The following is a 21,370-nucleotide window of genomic DNA, read 5'->3' as shown; positions in this document are numbered from 1 at the left end:
GCTCCAAGATCCCACTCGCATGCATTCTTGGGAAGAAAAAGAAATTTCTCCGTTCGCTGCCCAAGTGCCAAGGAGTGTGTTTATGCAGCCCCCTCTGCGAGAAGAGGATTTGGTGCTGCTCACCAAACCGCCCTCATCCCCATTAGGCAGGGCTCCAAGCTTCTCCGACTCCCGGTTCCTGGGTCCTGGAGTTATCCACGGTTTGTGCAACACTCCCAGTTCTCGTGGTCTTGCTCATGGCAAACATCTGACTTCACGCGCGGTTCCCACTCCAGCACTCTAAATCATCCCGTACACGTCACACAATTGTTTAGCTCAGACCAAGCGGCCCCAGCTTTCTCCCGGCTCTGAAAGGATACTAATGATCCCTCTGTGCTGCTCTGTGGTGTGGGGACACAGCCTGGGCTCTCTGGAGGAAACATCATGCACATGAGCGTTGCTAGAAGTTAGGTGGATCCCACCTGGGAGGTACTACTCCGGAGATGGCTGCATTTTTGTATCACAGTGCATTTCAGATGTGTGATGGGATCCTTAGGAATGACAGACACCACAACTGTGGAGAAGGTAAATTATTTGTTGCAATTACTTAACCGACTTCTTAATTTAAGGAATTTTAGGAATCTCTGCTCAGGGCAGAAAGCTCAGAAATAATGCACCCTGGAGCTCCAGGGAGTAGAAGAGAAACTTGATGAATTTAGGAGCTGGCAAAGCCCTGCTGGTGTGAGAAACTGTTCAGGAGAGTCCCAGACAGCTGCATCATCTCCACACAGAAGTGGCCACTAGCCTCAGTGGTTGGACCAGAGGGAAAACAGCAGTCTGGGCTGGCTGTGAAGCGCAAAGCTTTTGGATCTGAGGAGCAGAAGCCATACAACCAGCACTTTCTATGTCTCTGAGCTAGTGGAGTAGTTTTAGGCGACCTTGATATGAAAGAGCAGTGACAACTTCCAAGCCAAATGGTTCTCATTAGTGGTTAATTTTCTTGGTGTGAGGGATAAAAGCACAGAAAGAGCTAAAGCAGCTCCCAGCGTTTGGGTGGAGGGGAGGGAATGACTACAGAGGATCACCCTTTCCCCAGGCGGTGACTCTAGAGCTTGGCACAACCCCACAGCAGGGAAAGGGGGAACTGCCAGCCCTATGCTGAGCCTGGCAGCGAGTCTAAGAGCCTGCTCCCAACCAAGAAAAAGGAGCTTAGAGATGGGGGTAGGGAAGGAGAGACCTGGCAGACTGAAAAGAAGAGCTGGGGGAGAGGACTGCTCCAGCAACCTGTAAGTGCAGCAGCTTGGGTGCACAGCAGCGTGAACATTAACATGGGCTGCAGAGAGGGGATTTGAAACCAGAGCAAATATGTATGTGCCAGAGCATCTCTGGTGAGCAAGCCTCTGCAGCTGGGGAGAAGAGGCTCCAAAGCCAGAAGAGCACATTGTGGTGATGGTAGTGTGGAGTCCTCAGGCTGTGTTGCCTCCCTGCACTGCTGTCCCAGGATGAGTGCCTGGCACCACACCTTCCAGCCTTCAGGAGCTAAACAGGGAGAGACCTGGGTGACAAGGGCATGAACACACTGGCTGTGCTTTGAAAAGCTGCATGACCAGGGCATTTCTGGAGCTTGTAGGCTTGTAGGGGTCTCCTGGTTTTCCAAGGATCCCTCAGGGAAGCTAATATGCCTAGGCTTAGAGCCGAAGTGGCAGCAGCTGGTGTCCCAGTGCTGTTTCCAGACCTCTTCCTTTTGGTATCTGGCCCAGAATGTATATATAACCAGCTGGGAATCATAAAAAAATATATATGGAAAAACCCTTGTATCCACTGGCATTTTAAGAGCCATCAGCCTACCATCAGGTGAGTGGAGTACTACTGCAGGTCTCAGACCAGTCCTGTAAACTGGCAGGCGTTGGAAGGCAATAGTCTGATCTTTTGGTGTTGAAGAACCAGCATTAAAAGACAGTACTCTGGAGAATGGTCCCAGGGCCAAGGAGTGAGCTGATGAAGGAGTGTGTCTTCCTCCCAATGGCCAAACGGTGATGTAGCAAATCTTCACTGCATCCCTCTTCTCATATGTTTGGAGCAGCTGCGAAACAACTGGCCAGGCTGGCCTTCGAAACAATACTTAAGAGTCCTCTGAAATATCTGAGAAGTGACTCCGTGTTCCCTCGTGCCCTTGCATCCAGCTGTTTGCATGCTTGGGCAGATCCACTGCTCTGGATTGAGCAGTAAAGTCTGCTTGAAGACTTTACTGTGCAGCTTTGTTCGCTCTTCGGAATGCTCGGATTTTTTGGAAGGCAAGGTGGCAGTCCCCAGAAATGAGGGCTAGTCCTTCCAGCCACAACGGGCCAGCCCTGTTCAAGCCCTGCTTGCAGCTGTGAGCCGTGACAGACTGTAAATCTGAGGGCTGGAGTGGGAGAACAGCTGGGTGGCCATCAGAGATGGCTGGGAGGGGAACAACGATGGGGGGAGCCATCAAGGGCACTGCCTGGCTTTCGATCAGTCCTAGGAACTGGCAACCTTCAGCAGATACTGATCTTCTCTTTTGGCAATTCCTGGCAATCAGCTTCCTTCGACAGCTGAAGGAGGAAAAAAGTTACTTGATCCCAAAGCTGAAGGAGCTGGTGTGAAACATATCTCTAGCTTGTTTCTGAATTGCTTTAAATTATAAAAGGGGAAGGTAGGAGGGGGAAATATAAATAAATACACACCAAATAGTCACTCTACACAATAAAAACTCTCTATTAACTCTCATTTTCAAACAGATTATTTGCCTTTAAGTTTTCTGCTTGCTTCACTTTGCCATTTGAATTATTCAGAGAAGGGATTTTAGCCTCTTGAGATCCCACAGCAGCCGTCAAGATAGTCAGGCATGTGGTCTCACCACGTGCTGGTGGCTCCTTCTGCTGGAGGTTCCACCGGTCTGTTAGATAGCTTTGCATTTGTTTGCACCCTCCCCGTAAAGAGGGGATGCAGTATTGTTCCCTTTCTACAGACAAGGAACCTGAGAGCCTCAGCTCATGCTGCAAAGCTGCGGCTGGGAAATTAATCTGTATCCAGCTATCCCAAATGCCTTAGCTGTAAAAGTCTCATTGTGAAATCCTTTGTTCAAGCTGGCTTTTCAGTTCTGTGGTTCTGTTTCTGGATCTGATGGACCACCCGAGAGCACATGTTATCTCCTAAACCCAAAAAAGAATCCATCATTTAATTACCATCAGGGCACGAACCCTATTCACTTGCTGGGCTCACAAAACTTACTGCAGAAATGCTTGTCAGATGCAGAGAAAATGATGCCCAGTTAAAATTTAATTCACAGTTGGGGAAAAAAAATCCTCTGATGATTGACCATTTGTATTGCAGCTGTCACAGAGACCAGGGACTTGCCGTGCTGCGTACTTGGAATAGGAGTTGGTCCCGGACTCAGATTTATTGCTCGGGCAGGGTCCCACTGGAGGAAGGGCTCTGCAGTCCCTGGCCTGTATGATGTGAACGGAGGCACAAGTAAGGGGCTTTCCCCACGTCGTGCTTCAAAACCAGCTGATTCAAGTGCAAAACTGAAAACTCCTGGGCCCCATTCCAGCCCCTGACCTGTGGGACAGTCTTGCCCCTCTGATTTTTCTAAGGTTTTAAATTGGAGCGAGTGTGCAGCATAAGCCAAAAGAGTCCAAGGGAAACCTCTCACTCACAGGTAGCCACAACCATGTTCTGCAGATCCAGACACCAGTGTCACAAGAGCATGGAGAAATATTCTCTACCACCGGAGTATGTGTCCCTGTCCTTGATCCTAAATGTACAGGCTGACTTTCAATTAGCAACGTGTGTCCCAGAAGGCTGGCAAGATGGCTCCAAATTTACCTCTATCTTAATTGCATCAGGAAGCTGTCTTCTGGGGCTCATCAGCTCCGAGCCTCTTGGCACATCTCACGCTAACGGAGCAAGGCTGCAGCCGGCAGCTCCTCCCAGGCGCTCGCTGGGCCCTTACTCACCAGCCTCCGAGTATCAGGTGCTGCAGGCAACGCCTCGCAGGAGTACCAAACCGGTCCAGCATTCCCGTGTGGGATAACGGGATGCTGCACTGAGCCACCTCCATGCCAGCAAGCAGAGGCGTTACCAGGCGGGTTTGGCTGCAGGGGAATGGGGGGTGGTGGGAAAGGGTGATGGAAAGGACATGAGGTTTGTACAAGTAGCATCCACAGAGTGAAGCTCAGATTGGATTTGCCGTTGGGAAATCCCACTCCGTTATTTCAAATTATCTTGATTCCAGTTCCATTTCCCCGTGGGTGGAGGTGTATGTAAATGCGAATGTGAGCACGTGTACACACAGAGCAAAGCCAGCCAGACACCTCCACAACCGACTGGCTTCCACTGCCCTCTCTCCTGGCTCCTCTGTGCTGGAGACTGATGCGACCCTGCTGATGAGCAGCCACGATTTGTTGGTACAAGCCATTTTGCCATCCCTCATGCTAGCTGGGAATGCAAAATAGGGAGCTGCATGGCCAAGGGCTAGAGCACATCCCCACCCACCCCCTTGCTCCAGGAGGGAAAACAGGCTCCACCAAAGCCCTGATTCACACCAGCTCCACTCACCTCTCCATTTTCAGTGCCTGCTGCGTTTCCTCTGCCTGTCTAATTTCCTTGGGCTCTCTCTGGGAGGGAGTGTGGCCAGGCCCGTTTCCTCTCATAAAGCAGATGTGAAATTTGTGACTGCAGCTCCCAGAGAGCTAGGCTGTGCCGTCCTGTGCCAGAGCCTGATTCTGCAGTGGCCTTGATGTTGCAGAATACAGCGAGTTCAAAATGGCAGGGAGGTACTGCTCAAGAGCACATCTCCCTTGTTACGTTGGGTGGCCTGAACCTGCTGACAGCTTTAATTTAGGAAGCTGCCAATGGCTCTCTACATGCAACATCTGCCTGTTGGGTTGGCTGAGCTACAAGCACATCCTCTTTGCTCTACCGTCCCATGCCATAGCCCATTCGGGGTCATGGAGTGCCTCTGCCACCACAGGAATCATGCACCCTAAAGTGCCCTCCTCAACTTGTCCTTTTCCTCTCCTTTTATGGCTTAGAGAGCATCCCAGGGAAGATCCCCAGAGCTCGGAGCCTGTCAGCAGCAGGTCGACAGCATCCCTGCCTGCAGGAGCCTCAGAGGCAGAGGACGATATCCAGGGGCCTTCATCTCCTGTCCACTCCCCAGGCAGGCATGAGCAAGCAGGTCTGCATGTCTCTGGCTGGTTCTTAGCAGACCTGAGCAGCCCCGCTGCCCTTTCTCCAGCCTGCCTCCTTGAACACAAGTGTGCAACAGGAGCAGACTGGGGTCTGTGTATGGAAGAGGCTGAGCTGGAATGGGCACTGGGGCTGAGACAGTCTCTGGCTTTACCATCTTGGCGATTGCTTTTGTTTTTTTATTATCTTCTCCTGGAGGGCTGCTTAATCCTAGAACTTGCTTTTCTTCCCATGAAAAGCCATTACTCAGATTCTACACATCTGGGTGCTAACAGATGGAACAAGATGAAGGACCAGCGGTGTATAATTGTAATACTCGTCTATGTCACAGTTTACACAGCAGATGACTGCTGTTTGCCAAAAAAGTGCTGGTAAGTGGATCCCAGAGGAGATTCCTCTCACACCACCAGCTGCTATAGAGAGGGAAAAGCCCACCTACAGTCTCCTGGGGTTCCTACCATGTGGAGAAGGCGACAGAGTTTGCCTTCCTGTGGCAGCCCTTGAGCACAGCAATTTGCCTCACTCAGGGGAGTGGATACACCTCATGCTTCCTCTGCTTGTTTTGATGCTCTTCTATTGCCAGACTGTATTTAAAGAAAAGAAACAAGTTAGTTCTGCCAAACCAAAGGGCTCGACATTTGATTGCAAGTTTGGGGAAGAGAGACAACATGGGGTTTCTTCTCAGCCATGGCCAGATAGAGTTTGGTTCAGATGCTTCCCACCACGGCAGTGCAGCCTTTCAGAGCAGGCTGCTTTCTTAAGCCATCTTTTTGTTTTGGTTTGTGTGGTTTTTGGGGTGAGTGTCAGGTTTCCTGGTTAGATTTGGGAGCTGTGTGGTTGCTCTCAAAACTGCCAAGCGCGTCTCACAGGCCCCCTTCCCTGCACACCTAAGTCAGGAGTAGTTTTTTAGGTATTTTTGTTTTCAGTTGCTCGGGGGCTGAGGGAATGCCAGTGAAATAGGGCAGAGCTTGATGGAGAATGAATTTCTCTGGAGGGAAGAGGGAACCGCAGACGCCCGCCCTTCTATTCCTGTTTACCTTTGCTTTCAGGAGGTCAATTGAATTGTGGGCATAAACTTACATTGCGGTTTGCAAACCGATACTCACCAGAAGAGTGTTCTGGCGTCACAGAGCATTTTGCATTTCAGTTTCTTCTTTCCTAGCTCTTTTATGGCTTGGTAATAACTTGCAACATATGTATCACAGAAATATTATTTACACAACGTTTTCACAGCACCACAATTAAAATTACTTCGCAGAATTCCCATGAAGATGTCCCTCACACAGTAATGACCAACAACCTGTTTCAAACTTGGACTTCCTCAGTCTTCTGTATGGTATAGCTGCAGGATTTCTTCATAAGCGCTGATTGAAAGATTTGTAGTCTTCAGTTCTGTGTGTGTTGAGAAGGGGGAGGGCATTTTGCGCAGTGTACATTGGCTTGGACTCTGTCCACTTGGTAACGGTCCCTCCTTCCACACAGTACATGACCAGCCCATGGAACTCATTGCTGCAGGATACTGCGGAAAACAAATATCTCAGTGGCTCCAACAAGGCATCAGACAATGAGAAGCCTCTCATTGTCAAATACAATGGTCTAGCCAAAGGTCCATCTCTGGACATGTCTGCAGTGCTAGCTGTCGGAGATTAAGAGGGCCCACAAGGGAAAAGGCCACCCTGTTGAGGCCCAGTTTTTATGCTTTAGTTGCTGTCAAAGCCAGGAGAATGAACTAGGTGGACTTTTGATCTGGCCCAGTATAGCACTTAGTTCAAATTTACACTGGCTGGGAGTCAAGCCTCATTTGTAGCATAGTGTGTTGTGCAATCCTTGCTGTCATTCCCAATGCTGTGTTCACCATCCTACAGAGGTTAGTGAGTTTAGATTTCGGGGGAAAGGGAGAGAGCTTTCTGACTGCAGTCACATTTGTACCATCAGGCCTTGCCCAAGCCTGCTTCTGAGATCTTACTCAGAGAACCGCTTACACTTACTTCCAAGAAAGAAAGTGCTTAAATCCAGCTGACCTTAACTGCTCTCTATCCATGAGCTGTGATAGCTCCCACCTCATTTTCTCAACCATTTTCTGGGTTTTCTTTTATCCACAGTCAAATGGGCACTGGACTCTAACGCAGCCTCTCCCATCCCACCGGTTCAGTACCGACACAGAACAGAAGAGCTGCTAACTTAAGCCCACAAATCAGGAGGAGCTTTTCTCTGCTACAGGCTGACCTAAGAAAGAAGAGTCAGTGGACTCAAGAAGAGCTTTCCATCAAGAGATAGTGGGATATATCCTGGGTTTCAAATCCCCTTCGTAAGGCCCTGAAGTCAAAGACAGTGGCTGGTGGAGTGGACATGATCAGGTGGGGCTGTCTGGGGTGTTGGGATTTCTGTCCACCCATAGTCAGGGCTCTGCTGCAAATCTGTCCTGTTGCATTTGCTAGCAAGTTTGTATTTTTAGCATCTTGAGATCCCTTGAATTATACAACGCTCCCAGATTTCCCTGATCTGGAGCTTCACGCGTTCTCACCCAGACATGATAATACTTACCCATTTATCCACTCTCCTCCCTGGCAAGCTGCCTCACCGGTCAGCAGCCCTTCTTCACTGCCACGTGCTGGTTTCTTTAATGATCTAGGAAGGAAGATGTACAATAATACAGAAAGGAAGTGTAATGAGATAAGGAAGATGTATAATGAGATAAAAGTGATGCAAGTGCCTGCTGGACAAGAAGGGACTTGAGGAGGCTGAGGGAGACGCCTCTCGGTGGCTCAGTGAAGAGGGATCCCAATTGCAGGAGAAAGCCCAGGATTATGAAAACAACACAGCCTGGAGCCCTTCTCTGACTTGTGGGCTTTGTGGAGCTCTCAGTGGTCTGTAGCAACGCTCAGGGAGGAGGCTGGCACTGTGGGCATGGGAAAGCATACTGCTGAAGTCCCAACACCTTTATCTCAGCCGGTGTGCAGCCCCTGCTGCAGGTCTGCTCACCCATCCCATAGCAGATAACGCAGTGGGAATGACTGTGGGCTAACTCTTGTCTGGCAAGACCCTGAAAGTATCGGGATGCATTGCTTCGGAAGAAGAGACGAGCAAAGGGGCGCTCAGTACGTGTGTGCTAATGGTCTCACAGGGGACAGCTGGGAACACCTCATAACCACAAACGCAATGGAGGAAAAGAACTTAAAGGGTGGGGAATTCCAGTGGAATAACACACATTTTTAACACCAGCTATGAACCTAGCAGTTCTCAGAAGGGGCCTGGGTAGCTAGAAGGCACAGGGCCATTGCAAATAGCAGTAAGTTATGCAATTTTTATTCCCATTCTTATTGCTGGCTTCTGAGAGTTGGCCTGCGGAGTTCAGTGAGTTTCCCTCTCAGGGGATGAGGGGAGCATTGCCTGACTTAAGGCCAACTTCTGTGATTTTGTAGGCAATCAGCAAGGCTCAGGAACATTGTAAATAATGACCACATGTGTCAGAAGGGGTATGAGTTATCCTGCTCTGGGGTCTGTCTTTGGCTGCTCATCGACTGAGCTGCTTAGCTGGAATGGATACCCATGACAGAGGGCGAAGGATGGAGATGTGCTTACTCCACACCAGCACCTCCCCTCTGAGCCCTGACACCTTTCCTAGGAGTCCTGGTGCTGGCCACTGTTGGACCTGGGATGGAAAGAGGTGGCTGGTGAGATTCATCCCACGTGCACATTTCCAGTGCTCCCTTTTCTTTTTCTTCTCTGGTGATGCAAGCAGGGTTGCAGGCTTTGGCTAGTACATCCTCCATGACCTTCCAAGCTTTACTGTCTGTAGCACCTGAAGAGAAACCAGACCACCCTGCATTTGATTGCCTGATTGCACCGGCTACAAGCCTGGGCGTAACCTGGCTGTCATGGTGACAGGCCGACGTACCACCTGGACCTTCAGGGAGTAGGAATAGGGTTTGGTAGTGGCAGGGTGATGAGGGATAGAGGCAGATGACTGCCTGCTCCAGAATCACTAAGGACTGTGTGTTGAGCCAGCCTGGTGGGGTCAACAGCTATAGGGACTGCTCAAGGTTGACATACCCCACCTGTCTGAGGACTCCAGCGAGGCTGAAAGATGGCACTTTGCTTTATTAATCAAGTGCTATTTTCTTGTGGCTTTCTCTTAGCTGTAGTTATAGCCCGTTTAGTTATTAGCAGCTCCAGGCTGTCACAGAAGCAGAGGGAAAACTGCTCATCACTCATCAAATGCTGGTCTTATTTGTGTGTTTTCAGTTTCTGTGCAATTTTTTAAAGCGCAAACAGATGTCACAAGATTTTTATCTTCATTACCTTCGTATGGTTTTTATCCCCATTAAGCTTGCAAACAAAAACTACATGCAACCAAGTTTCCAGTCCAGCAACTGCAAGAAGTCCCATGAGATGGAACAGCCCAAAGCCAGGTACCTTGGTTACACAAAAAGCCTCAATACTGCAGGACTGCAGTGTTGTACAGACTGGGAGTCTTAACAGCTCCAGGCTGATCCAAGGTACAGAAAGCTGTCATCCTTTTTCATATGCTCTGATTCTTTCATTCACAGCTCAGACCATCTTTGAATGAAATTTCCTCCTCTCTTCTGGTGATCTGCCTGCCTTTGGTGTGTGTCGTGTCTTCCCAAAATATTAGAATCATAGAATCGTCTAGGTTGGAAAGGATCTTTAAGATCATAGAGTCCAACCATCAACCTAACACTGCCGAAATCACCACTAAACCATGTCCCTCAACACCACGTCTACCCATCTTTTAAATACCTCTCCAGGGATGGAGATTCCACCAGTTCCCTGAGCAGCCTTGTCTCTTCAGAGTAGCGCCTGTGGTTGGAAAGTGCTCTTGGCCACGTGCTAAAGGCACATGGACCAGGGCAGCAGGAACTGATGGGCTGTGGTGAGCCTGGCTGTCCAGGCACCATGCCCAGCCTTTGCTGGCTGGTAGACAGCCCAGACGTAGGTAGAAGATTTGAAGAGCACTGGAGGGTATTGTAAGAGTAAGTATGGGAGACACAGGAAAGGAGTTACAGTATTGCAATCCAGTCATTGAAAGCTGGGCTTTGATAACTGCTGCTCCCAACAGATTTGACTTGACTGACCTGAGCTCATGTCTCAGAGCAGCAGCTGCAACTTTACAGGAGGCCCTGCTGGTGTTCCTCTTCCAAGGAAAATACCCTCAGGTCTGCTTTGAAGTTGCAATTGAACAAATCTTCCTTTAAGCTTCTTTATATTGCATCCAGTTCAGGCATCAGCCGGAAATCCATCTGCATTGCTGCGTTACTGCGCCAGCAGCCAGGAACTGCAGCAGCATCCAAAGGTGAGGTCTGATCTCTCCACCCATGTCACCAACTTGCACAACGCCATAAAATGGTACTGTGCCACAACACACAAGGGGGCAAAAGAGACAGATCTCTTCGCTGTTCTGCCCAGGTGACAGGCACTATTCATACAACGTTGCTCTTTATAGGCTTTGACTGAGCCACGCAGAGCCTCCTACAAACAAAGGGAACGAGGCAGATTCTGCCGGGAAGCACTCGGCATGTAAGGAGACAAAAGAGTGACGGGATCAGTGAGGAAACAAAATGAAAGCATTTTTTTTCAAGATCACAGAACAGGTCAGCGCAGCATTAGGTAACACAATGCTGAACTAAATACCCAAGTGCAGGTGCTTCCTGTAGGACTCTTTCTGTAGATAATCTAGTCTACTTGAGCAGGTTTTGTTAGAGAAATGTTTAGGGAGATGTTCACTGCTTTGATTTGGGCTCACAGGCAACATCAAACACGTTGCAGCTGTGTATTGTTGGAGGTGAAAAAAAAGCAACTGACAGCATAGAATGGGGCAATCTGTCAAGCTCATAAAACCCCTTTTTTTGGGCCCATTTCTAGGAATAAAAGAAATATTTGTGCAATCACATAAACTGCTAAACAGTCTCGCATCGTTATGGTGTTCACTCCCTTCTGTACCAGACGGGAAGGGCCATTAGACCTTTTTCCAATCTGATTTTTGATAAGACTCTTTAAGACCCCTGTAAATCTTGTCAGAAAAGGTATTTGGCATTAAAAAAATTGCTTAGGTGAGAGAGCTGGAATGCAGGGTGGTGTTTTACGAATAGAGCCTGCCCTTGCTTCCTGGGGCATTCAGTCCATGTGCTACTACATCTGCCAAGGCAATTCCAGAAGAGATTGCCCCATTCCCCAGTTTCCAAAGCAAATGTCAATTAAAAAAAAAACTTTTTCTTCTATTTTTCATTCCACTAAAATATTGAGCTGGAATATTGTGAAGGGATGTATCGATTTTGCTCTGGTTATTTGCAGAGCTGTTTCACATCAGGATCATTGTTTCATCGATAGAAATGTAAATCACAGCCGAGCCAGTAGGAAAGGTGAGACAGCTAAGATGGCAGGAATGCATTGTTTCAAGCCATTTTCTCAGAAAGCTTTTTCTATTTCTTTTTCCTGACATCTCATAAGTTGTTTTTTCTATTTTTTTCCCCCAAAACATAATTAACTTAATCAGATTTTTATATTTTTTTTTTTAAAGGAAGGAGCCCAGAGATAGGCTGCAGCCCCTCCCAAGCGCCTTTCTGTCTGGGAGGAATTTGAGTCCCAAATATTGAATGTTCCAGTCTGGCACACTGAATGATACACAAATATCAGCTGTGGTACAAGTGAAATGCTTTGGTGAATCATTGGTCAATGCCTGAGGCTGCTAACAGTTCAGTCGCATCCCATTGTTACATTAGCAGCTCTGTTAAAAAACCAGCCTGAAACTTATCCAGTATAAAAAAAATGTAATAAACTGATTTAGTGCAGACCTCCTAAGAGCAACAAAACACACCCTGAACCTCCTCTTTAAGATCAGCTGAATTATTTTTATAAACAAGTAGTCATAACCGGCGTGTTTAAGGATTCAGAATTTGCATCCTGGGTAGAGAACCACTTAGAAAAAGGAAATCTCACTGAGCTTTCTCTAGCTACACTTTATATCCAATTCACTTAGCTGCCCAGGTTTTCCTGTGAGCAGAGGCATGCCCCATCAGATAGTACCACTTTCATCGCTTCACCACAAGGCTCTCCCCACTTTTCAGATGTGGAGATTCCTGAGGAGGAGAAAGGCGTCTTTGCAATCATCCAGGGGATCCTGAAGAGCTGGGATGTGGACCTGTGCCTCCTCCGGAGCAGTGGGGTCACAGTACCATCTGCTCTGAAATGAGAAAATACCCACACAGGCAATAACCAGGTGGACTGCACTCCCTCCACGAAGGGGTGCAAAATGCAGTTGTTCAAAATCCAGAGTGAGTGTTTATCATGGACTAAACATGAAAGAGAAACAAGTTTCTGTTTTAGAGCTCGCTGCCTAAACGATCCAATATGAAATGAAAGACGATGCCCTTTTCAGAAAGGCAGTGGCAGCAAGTGTGGTACGTTTTTTTGATTTTAAGGCAAATGAGGGCTATGTAGTTCCTAACACAGACCAGAGCACCTCCCCACAAAGCAGGGACTCGGTTATATACATATTTTACAGAATCTTGTGCTGTGTTGGCAGGTAAAATGAATTTAAATAAGGGAGAGGCTTGGTTGCTCTCCGCTTGAGGCTATAATGCAATGCTCGAACTTGCACATATGTAAGGAAATATAAGCCTAGTGAGGAAAATGTGAAGATGACAGAGCGAGGTGCCAGTAGTCTTGGCTCGTGTGGCCAGTGGATGCTGACCTGCAGTGAGAAGGACATCTGCAAAGGAATGGGGGACCAAGTGAGATTCAGTGGCACATGAGTGTCCTTTCATAGACAGCTTGTTCCATCCATTTATTCTGTGTTGGCTGGTGTCACAGCTCCCCAGAGGTTTCAGGGCTCTTCTCTGCCCCAGGGTTTCAGAGTGGCTGCAGCTGCAGAGTCGCAGTCTACCTTCACCAGGCGGCCACAGCTGCCAGCCTGCAATCAATGGCAGCATCTGCGCCCCAGCCGAACTCCTCCAAAAGTGTGACCGGTCACTTCATTGAACAACTTCCCCTTCGGACTGATGCAACGTCAGTTTTCCCATGCCTGTCGCTCCCTACCCAGCCAGGGGCCACCCTGCCACAGCCGGGAGAGGGGCTGCCCCAGCTGGGGACCTGGGACAACCTCCACCGCTGGCACGAAACGCATGGTGGTTCAAGCAAAGCCAGTGAAATTATGGAGGTTCACACCCCCCAGGGAGAGACCCTGCCCCGTTATTCTTGATCTCTGTCCCCTGCTTGTTCTGCGCGCCGCCTCCTTTCCCATCTCACCCTTTCTTCAACCTCCATCACCGCACAAGGCTCCCCGGCTGGCCCCTGCCCTCGCAAACACCTCGCGCCAGCAGCACCCTGGTCCCAGGCTATATTTTTCATTCAAATATAATTTGTTTGTTTGTTTTATTAAAATACTGACAGTAAATACATTAATTAGGAAGATAGAGCCAGTAGGAAAAACGAGGTGGGATGGAGAGATTTGACCAGCTATAAATAGCAGATAGGATAAACAGACAACTGCGAATTATGGGCTGCAAGGCCGGGCTTAGCACCTGCTGCTGGGAGACTTTCACCGGTTTATTTGTTTGCTTTTAAAATGGAAACTGTTTACAATGATGAGCTCCAGGCTGACAGATTTGCCGCCTTCTGGGAAAACATTACCCCTTGATGACCACTCGCAGGTGTTTTTTCCTACCCGCTCTGCAGCACTTGCCCCGCTCCGCCTGCCAGAGGCACGGTCAGCCTTTCGGCAGGGAGCTGCCCTTACCCCATACCCTCCCAGTGTGCCAGCAGCCTGGAAAGACGCCTGCAGGTTAGCAGGATGGGGTCACGGCACATCAGCGGAGCTTACGGGAGGCTTAGAGGGGTTCACGGAAGTGAAGATTTGGGGAACGGGCCTAGGAAACATTTCTGAGCAGGGGAAAGAAAGGATGCCAAGGCAGAGGCTTGTCTGGAGGCGGCCACAGAGCCTTCACGGAAAGGTGTCCCGGGCAGCAGGGATGGTGTCTCTGAGCAGCCCTGGCATGAGGTGCTGAAAGCACTTACGGGGTGCAGAGGCTCAAGCATTTTGTTTTCCCAGGAGGGCAGGTTGTCACGGACAAGTGGGATCGCCTGGTACGGCTCTCACGGTGCTCGGCGCCAGGTCGACGCGTGTGAGCAGCGGGCATGTTCCTGCAGATGCCGGGATGACTTCTCCTGGCCCCCGGCCTCCGCTCAAAGAGCGTTGCCTGCGGCTGCTTCCATGCAGACTAACCCCACTTTCCCCCTGGCGATAAAAGATGCGTGTTTCTCTCGCCCGTGCAATCCCAGCACGTCTTGAAGGTGACTGCGCTTGCCACCACCCTGGGACAGTCCCCATGGGTGAGGTGTTCGGGTGAACGGTGTATTTTTCAGTCAAGCCTCTGCCTGAATGAAGAAAAAGCAGGAATCCTTAGCCTGACTGATGCTGTGCCATACATCACCGGCCGCTGCATTTCAGCCATTGCTGCAGTTGAGCTCCGTACCTTGTGTTTATCTCCCAGAAAATCAGCCTGTCTGGACACAAAGCCTTTAAGAGATGGGGAGCCCCAGGCCCCTCCCGCTCTGTTTCGATGTGTGCCAGCACCCCCTGTGCAACGTGCCTCATTTCTTATTTACATTTGCCTGGCTTTAAATTGCAATCCCTGCTGCTTGTTATGCCTCTCTCTGCTAGATTAAAGAGCCCTAAAACGTCACCCTTTCAGTGTTATCATCTGCCCTCTGCTATTATTGCCTCGCAGTAAATAAAAGGGACTTCCCAGTCATTATTTTATACCCCACAATCACAGTGCTTTTTCAGATCAATTAGTTTTCACTCCTCTTATCTGTATTCAAGCCTCACCTCCCTTTCAGTGTCTCCATTGCCTGCTCGGGGACCTTTCCTATGTCTCCCGTGACCCCTGGGAGAGGATCCGAGCTGACCCAAAAGCAGGGCTTGGTGAGAGGACATCCGATCTGCTTACGGACCAGCCGACCTAATGTTGAACAGGGACGATGTTTTTGTGCATGTCTGAGCTTCTCACTGGGCATCCTGGGAAGCTAACGTGATGCCTTGCTTGCCTGCAAAGCTGCATCCCCTTTGGCACCATCAGCTAGTACAAGACATGTCAGTTTGCGTGACTTGGTACTTATCTGTAAGTACTTTCATCTTCTACCTTGTGCCCAATTACCTTCCAATAGGAAACCTTTAACTGAAACCATTTTATCTTACACACTCTCCCCTTCTTTCCCAGAGTACATAAAAACATCAGGGCAAAATCTTTTCCGCAAAGAACTGCAAAAACTAACCTGAGTGGGGGTGCTCATTGGATTTTCTCTCTCTCTCTTCTAAACCAGTATTTTTTCATTTCGTCAAGAACCCATCCAAGTCCCCAGTCACTACTTGACCGTGCATGGGAACCAGAAATTAATCTTAAGGGGGTAAGACCAATTTCATTGTCCATCTTAAGAACACTTTAAAATCTAAGCTGTCAAAAATGCATAGGTAAAAGCACATTGGAAGCCATTGAAGGCCACTTTGGACTACATGCCAGTGAAATGCCTTTTAAGGGCTGGTAGAAAACTGCATTTAGCTTTTAAATATAGCTTTTCAACCCCTCGGTATGGTTTTACAAAGTAGAGGCAGCATCACTGTTCCCCAAAATATCCTAACCACATCATGTTAGAAACGAAGCTTTACTACTTCACTTTGTTTCCTAGCTACCAACATTTTTTTTAGCTTAGTAGTAGAGATGAGCAGTGAAATTTGGCATTCAGACTGTGACTTCATAAAAGCCTTTAAACAAATCTCGTACATATATACACACACACATACACGCACACATCCGTAACAGTTACAGTTGCTTGCATAGTGATTGTTTTCAGAAATGTTTCAATTACTAATCTTCATCCTGGATGCCCACTCATTCCTGTCCCTCAGCCCCCTGTCAGCCCAGCCCAGGACCCCTACCTCTGCCCCTGCCCCACAGCCCCCTCCAGCCCAGCCCCAGCCCCCCGCCTCTGCCCTACACCCCGTTCCCACCCCAGCCCCATCTGCTGTCGGAGCACTCTCCCTTCTCTCCTCTCACCCTTCCCAGCTCTACCAGTCCCTTTACATTCATCACATTAAAGAAAACATTTCATGGTCATCTCTTTTATCTCCTTCAGTGAACAGTTAATCAGAAAAAATGCTTTCATGTTGCTAAATCAGGGCCAGTGGGCAAAGCCAGGCTGACAAGAGACATTTTCCTCCGCCACTAACCTGGGCTAAATAGTATTAATTACAGAGGCTGGGCTTTGATTGCTGGAGTGTGGTGGGGCTGTCGAGAGCTCTCTCCTCCCCCTCCACTCCCTCTCACCGCAGACCCACGCTGCCATCTCCCTTACCTGCCTGCCCTTTGCCAGCATCCCCCTCCCATGCCACCGCACGACTGCAAGTGGGATCCCCTAAGTCTTCCTCTGGGCAGCTCAGGCAGCATCTGGGAGAGTCAGGTCCCTGGGCTGGAGGTCATGGATGGGCCTCCAGCCCAGCTGGGTGGTTGGAGTGTCTCTATCCTTGCCTCCCCTGTGCCCGTCTTCCCAAGGCGATGCTTTTTTCAGGGCAGGGACTGCTTCTTTCTACATATTTCAGAGAACCTGAGAGAAAGGCTGGGAGGCAACTTGTGCAACATCACCCCATCCTGTGTTTCTCAGCCTGTGGGCCACAAGCGGTCTGTCAGATGTCAAAGGGACTGCAAAATGACTGCAGACAATTTTGGGGGACAGACACATCCATCCTCACACATTGCCGGAAAAGGAGCAAAGACAACAGGCAGTAGAAGGCAAAATGAGGGCAATGTGCCTTCCATGGGGTGGTCCAAAGGTGTTTATTGCTCTTTCAAAGAAAGAAAGGTCAAGAAACACCAGGCCAGTCTAGCCCTGCAGAGATGGGTGGTCTCCATCTCTGTCCCTCTCCATGGACATTATGAAGGAACAGGAGCTGGACGTGTCTTGAAGGCTTCACTTGAGCCTCATGATGCTGTGCTCCGCTCTGTGTTGGCATTAGCATCCCCCAGGTCTCCCAGGTTGGAGGGGGGACAGGACACAATCTCACATTGCACCAGCAGCACCAGCAAAAATCTGGTTAGCAATTCTGCTGAACTGGCTTTCCGCAAATTATCAAAACAGGCCGAATCTCCAGATGCATGAATCACGGCTGAAACATGGCTGCTCTTTAAAGGCAGAATGCCACTAACTGCTTTCCCTGTCCCTCTCCGAGCTGAGCAGAGGTTTACGAAAGTGACCACAGAAGGAATTTGCATGGTGGTTACTCTCTGTTTCAGAGACCTGCCCTTGGGATGGGTGGCACAGCTGGGGGCCTGAGTCAAGCTGTGGTTTAAGGCGATTAAGGTGACCATCCCTGGTGACCCATGGTGACAAGCTCTGCTCCCATGTGGCTGGTGGGCAGCATGGTGGGAGCACAGCACTCCGGGCAACAGGCATCTCCAGGCTCACTACAAAACCCAGCTGGAGCAGCCAGGCAGGCCAATGTTTTTAAATGCTTTTTTCTTTGTTTTGAGTGTTAGCTGCTATATATCAAGACCTGTTTCTCCAGCCAGCACCCCAGTGTGGTTATAGCTGCCTTTCCAACACATAAATGTCCTTGGCATGAGCCCAGCTCTGTGCCCTTTGCAGGTCGGGATCCCTCCTTCCCTTCCTATGATACTGCAGACCCCAGGTCCTTCCTCCTTCTCCATGTTGCAGCTGGTTTCCACAGGCTCCCCCTACCTCCCAAGCTGATGCTTTGCTCTACCCTGCACAACCACAGAGAGAAACAGGAGTGGTAGATCTGCTCCATTTTGCCCCAGTCCACACTTTGACCTTCTATGTGCTCTTCCCAAGGACACACGGACCTGGTCTTCCCAGACAGCAACAACAGGTTGGATTCTCCACTGGGGCAAATCATCACAGGACGTTGAAGGTCTGCTGGCACTGTCCAAGCGCTTAGGCCTGTTTGCTCTGAAGAGCAAAAAATTGGAGAATTTGGAAAACATCTAGGGTGGTCAGGGCCCAGCAACCAAAGTCAGCTAAACCTTGATATACCGGTAGTTTGCATGGGCGCAGCTGATGAAGGCAGGTTTACTCCAAGTTCTTTGGGAATGGGGCCCTTTGGACGATCTGGATCTGTAGGGCAAAAGACCTCAGACTTGTCAATAGCTTCATTCACACCTTCAAATTAAAGTGCAGCAGATACAGGATGAAATATGCAAGTAAGTAACCCAACCAGGAAGCTGTCCCCATGCTATTCTTCTTGATATTCAAATGTATTTTAAGCTGACATTGCTGTGTTTAGAGAGTCAGCACAGCAGTTACATGCAACGCACTGGAAGAGCTGTTGAGGAGGCAGAAATCGGCATTTTGATGGCTAGGAGAGCAGTAAAGAGCCTGGGGGATAAGCACATTCTAAGCCAACGTGCAGCAGTGAAGAAAGCTAAGGCTTGAGTTGCCGTGGATGAGTTCAGAGTTAACAGCCTCTTGATAGGAATGACAGTTCAGAGCCCTTGTTGCAGCATATTTCAGACCACAAACAATACAGTTGCATCTTTTTGTATTAGCTTCAAATATTTAGGCCTCTCTCTGTTGCCAGCAAGACGCAAAACTTTTCTTCTTTCCTTTTTACAGTGAAAATGTAGAAGATAAGAACGGCCAGCCTGGATCAAATTAAGCCTCCATCTAGCCCAGTGTTTTCTGGCGGGCTGGTTTTGGTTGCTTCTGAGAGAAAGGCAAGAAGCTTTGCAGCAGTGGGATGATGTGCTTGCCAAAAGAGTTTCTCCCTTAGAAGTTGTCTCTCTTAGAAGTTGTCTTCTGCCTTGAGGCAGGATGGTTTATATCCAAAGCTACTTGATTTGACTTTGTTCTTTGTTTGTTTTCGGTTCTTCAGGCTGTCACTGTGAATAATGGGTCTTGGTGCTGGAACACAATTCTCGGACAAACATTGGCTTCCATAGTAAATTCCAGGGCTGCTGAATTGCAGAATAAATCCTACCTCCATTGAGTGTGTGGCTGGTGTCTTTAAGGAAGGTACAGGGTGCCGGTACAGCACATCCCCGTCAGTCCAGAGAAGGTCATAATTCCTTGCTGAAGTCCTGCCTGTGGAGGGCCAGGCCATCCTCCAGCCTGAGCAATGAGCCGGGCCTGCCTTGAAGCTCTCCTGAGATCCACACTTGGGAATCTGCTGCCACATGGTGGCATCCACTCTCTCTTCCTGGCCCTAGGAATCCCTCCTTGGTTTCCATGAGTGGGAAGAGCACTTCTGAGCTCTGCATTGTAACTACCCCACCAAGTTTCCAGGGACTCATTCTGGAGCTGCTAGAAGCTTTTCCAAGAGCATCATTTCCTGTTTGGAGCTACACAAAAGCACCATGGTTGCTGGCAAAAATTCTGAGAGGATCTCAGGTGCTTTGGGCTCAGTGGGTAGGACTTGTAAATGAAAGACCTTTACCAAACCTGATGGAACTAAAGTATTTTCATGAAGCAGACCAAGGTTTGCATCTGTCTGCTTGCATTTCTGCTCTGCAGCAGTTGCAAAGGCAGCACCAGGCAGGAAAGGAAACTATTGAGATCATCCCTGTTCCTGACACAGACTGAAAAGCAGAAAGTCACAAGAGCTGGTGGAGAGCATCAGTCTCGCTGGCTGTGGGCTGCACTGTGAGTTTTCAGCGCTGTATTTGTCTTCTTGAGGTCACAGGTTGCTTTGTCCTGGGTCAGGCAGTCATGTGCTGCTCAGAGAAGATGCATTTACAAGACCACTGCTGCTTCCTTCCAGATGGGTGATGTCACCTGTGGGTGGGAAACCCATGGGAAGTGCCCTGGGACCACCTTTGCTTTGGAGACTCAGAGGCAGCATGCTCAGAGCCTGCTGTTCCCACCGTGCTGCTGTGTACAGTGCGGGAGGTGGCAGCTTTAGTCAGCAGGCTTGCCTGGCTGGGAGACACAAGGAGCCATCCAGATGAAGAGGGAGGGTAGCAGGGCAGTAGACCTGCCCAATGGGTCACCTAGGTAGGACCGCTTCGTTTGCAAAGGACTGTGGGGAGCTTGGCCCAAACCAACAATGCCCAGAGTCTGGAGACAGAAGGACTGACATCTGGAGTTGATGGCATTCCTGCTCTCCTCCACATCAACACAAAGTTGGAGTTCATCCAGCAGCAGCTCCTGGGTGGAAGAAAAATACAGATTCTGAGAGAATGGCAAGTTACCATGGACTTTCTTCCCATCACAGCCCATGCCCAATGGCAAAAGCTGCACCTCTTTCATCTTCCAGCTTCGCCCTGGCTGTGGTCCTCCGTCAGGGCAGCATACTAAGCTCTGCCTGGGGGGAGCAACACAGGATGGGCACGGTGACATCAGGAGCAGTAAAGCATGAGAATAAGGATGGGGAGATGTGAGCCCTGGGGGGGAGAGGGACCGTGCAAGAAGCAGAACGGGGAGGGGGAAAGGAATAAGGGTGCTGTGGGCAACACATTAGGAAACACTGTGCCGTGGTGAGATGTCTATGTTGGCAGGACACTGCTGCCCAGAGGCATTTAGTACACAGGCTTGCAGAGCAGGGATTAGAGAGAACATCTCTCCAGTGGGCCAAGGGCACATCTTCATGACAAATAACAGAGCTGTCCCATCTCCTGCCTCTGCTATTCCTCAGCTGCCCAAGCTGTAGGGGAGGAAGGGGTGGCCGAGGAAAGGGATTTTGTAAATGTTGGGACAAAATAAGCAACAAAGCTGTTGCAAGGTCAGCCACTGTCATTCCATATGGTTTGGTGTCCTGTGGCAGTACGTGCAGATGGGGGGAGGGGGGAGGCTTTTGAGATCATCAGTATCCAGCTGTTGAGCATGTGGGCACCCAGGAAGAGCCCTGGGTCCGTGCCACAGCCTGCGTGGCTGCAAACTAGCCCGCTCCTCTTCGGCTGTGCCTCTCTTCCTTGCCTAACGGAGCCCAGCTAGCCCTCTGCCCCAGATCCTCTCTCCTCGTCGCTGTTCTCTGCCCTTCCTTGCTGCATCTTGTTTCATGGAAAAGAATTCACTGTGTGGGGCAGAGGCCACGTCTGTGCCCTGGGGGGGGTCCTGCTCTACCTGGGAGACCTCAGATATTGGGGTAACTGGCCTAGGTAATTAATAGCAGTGGAAGGTGCTGGAGAAGTGCTAGGGGTGATTACAG

This window comes from Rissa tridactyla, chromosome 3 (assembly GCF_028500815.1).
Source record: "Rissa tridactyla isolate bRisTri1 chromosome 3, bRisTri1.patW.cur.20221130, whole genome shotgun sequence".
Lineage (NCBI taxonomy): Eukaryota > Metazoa > Chordata > Aves > Charadriiformes > Laridae > Rissa > Rissa tridactyla.
The sequence above is the reverse complement of the archived record's forward strand: the minus strand, read 5'-3'. Positions refer to the sequence as shown.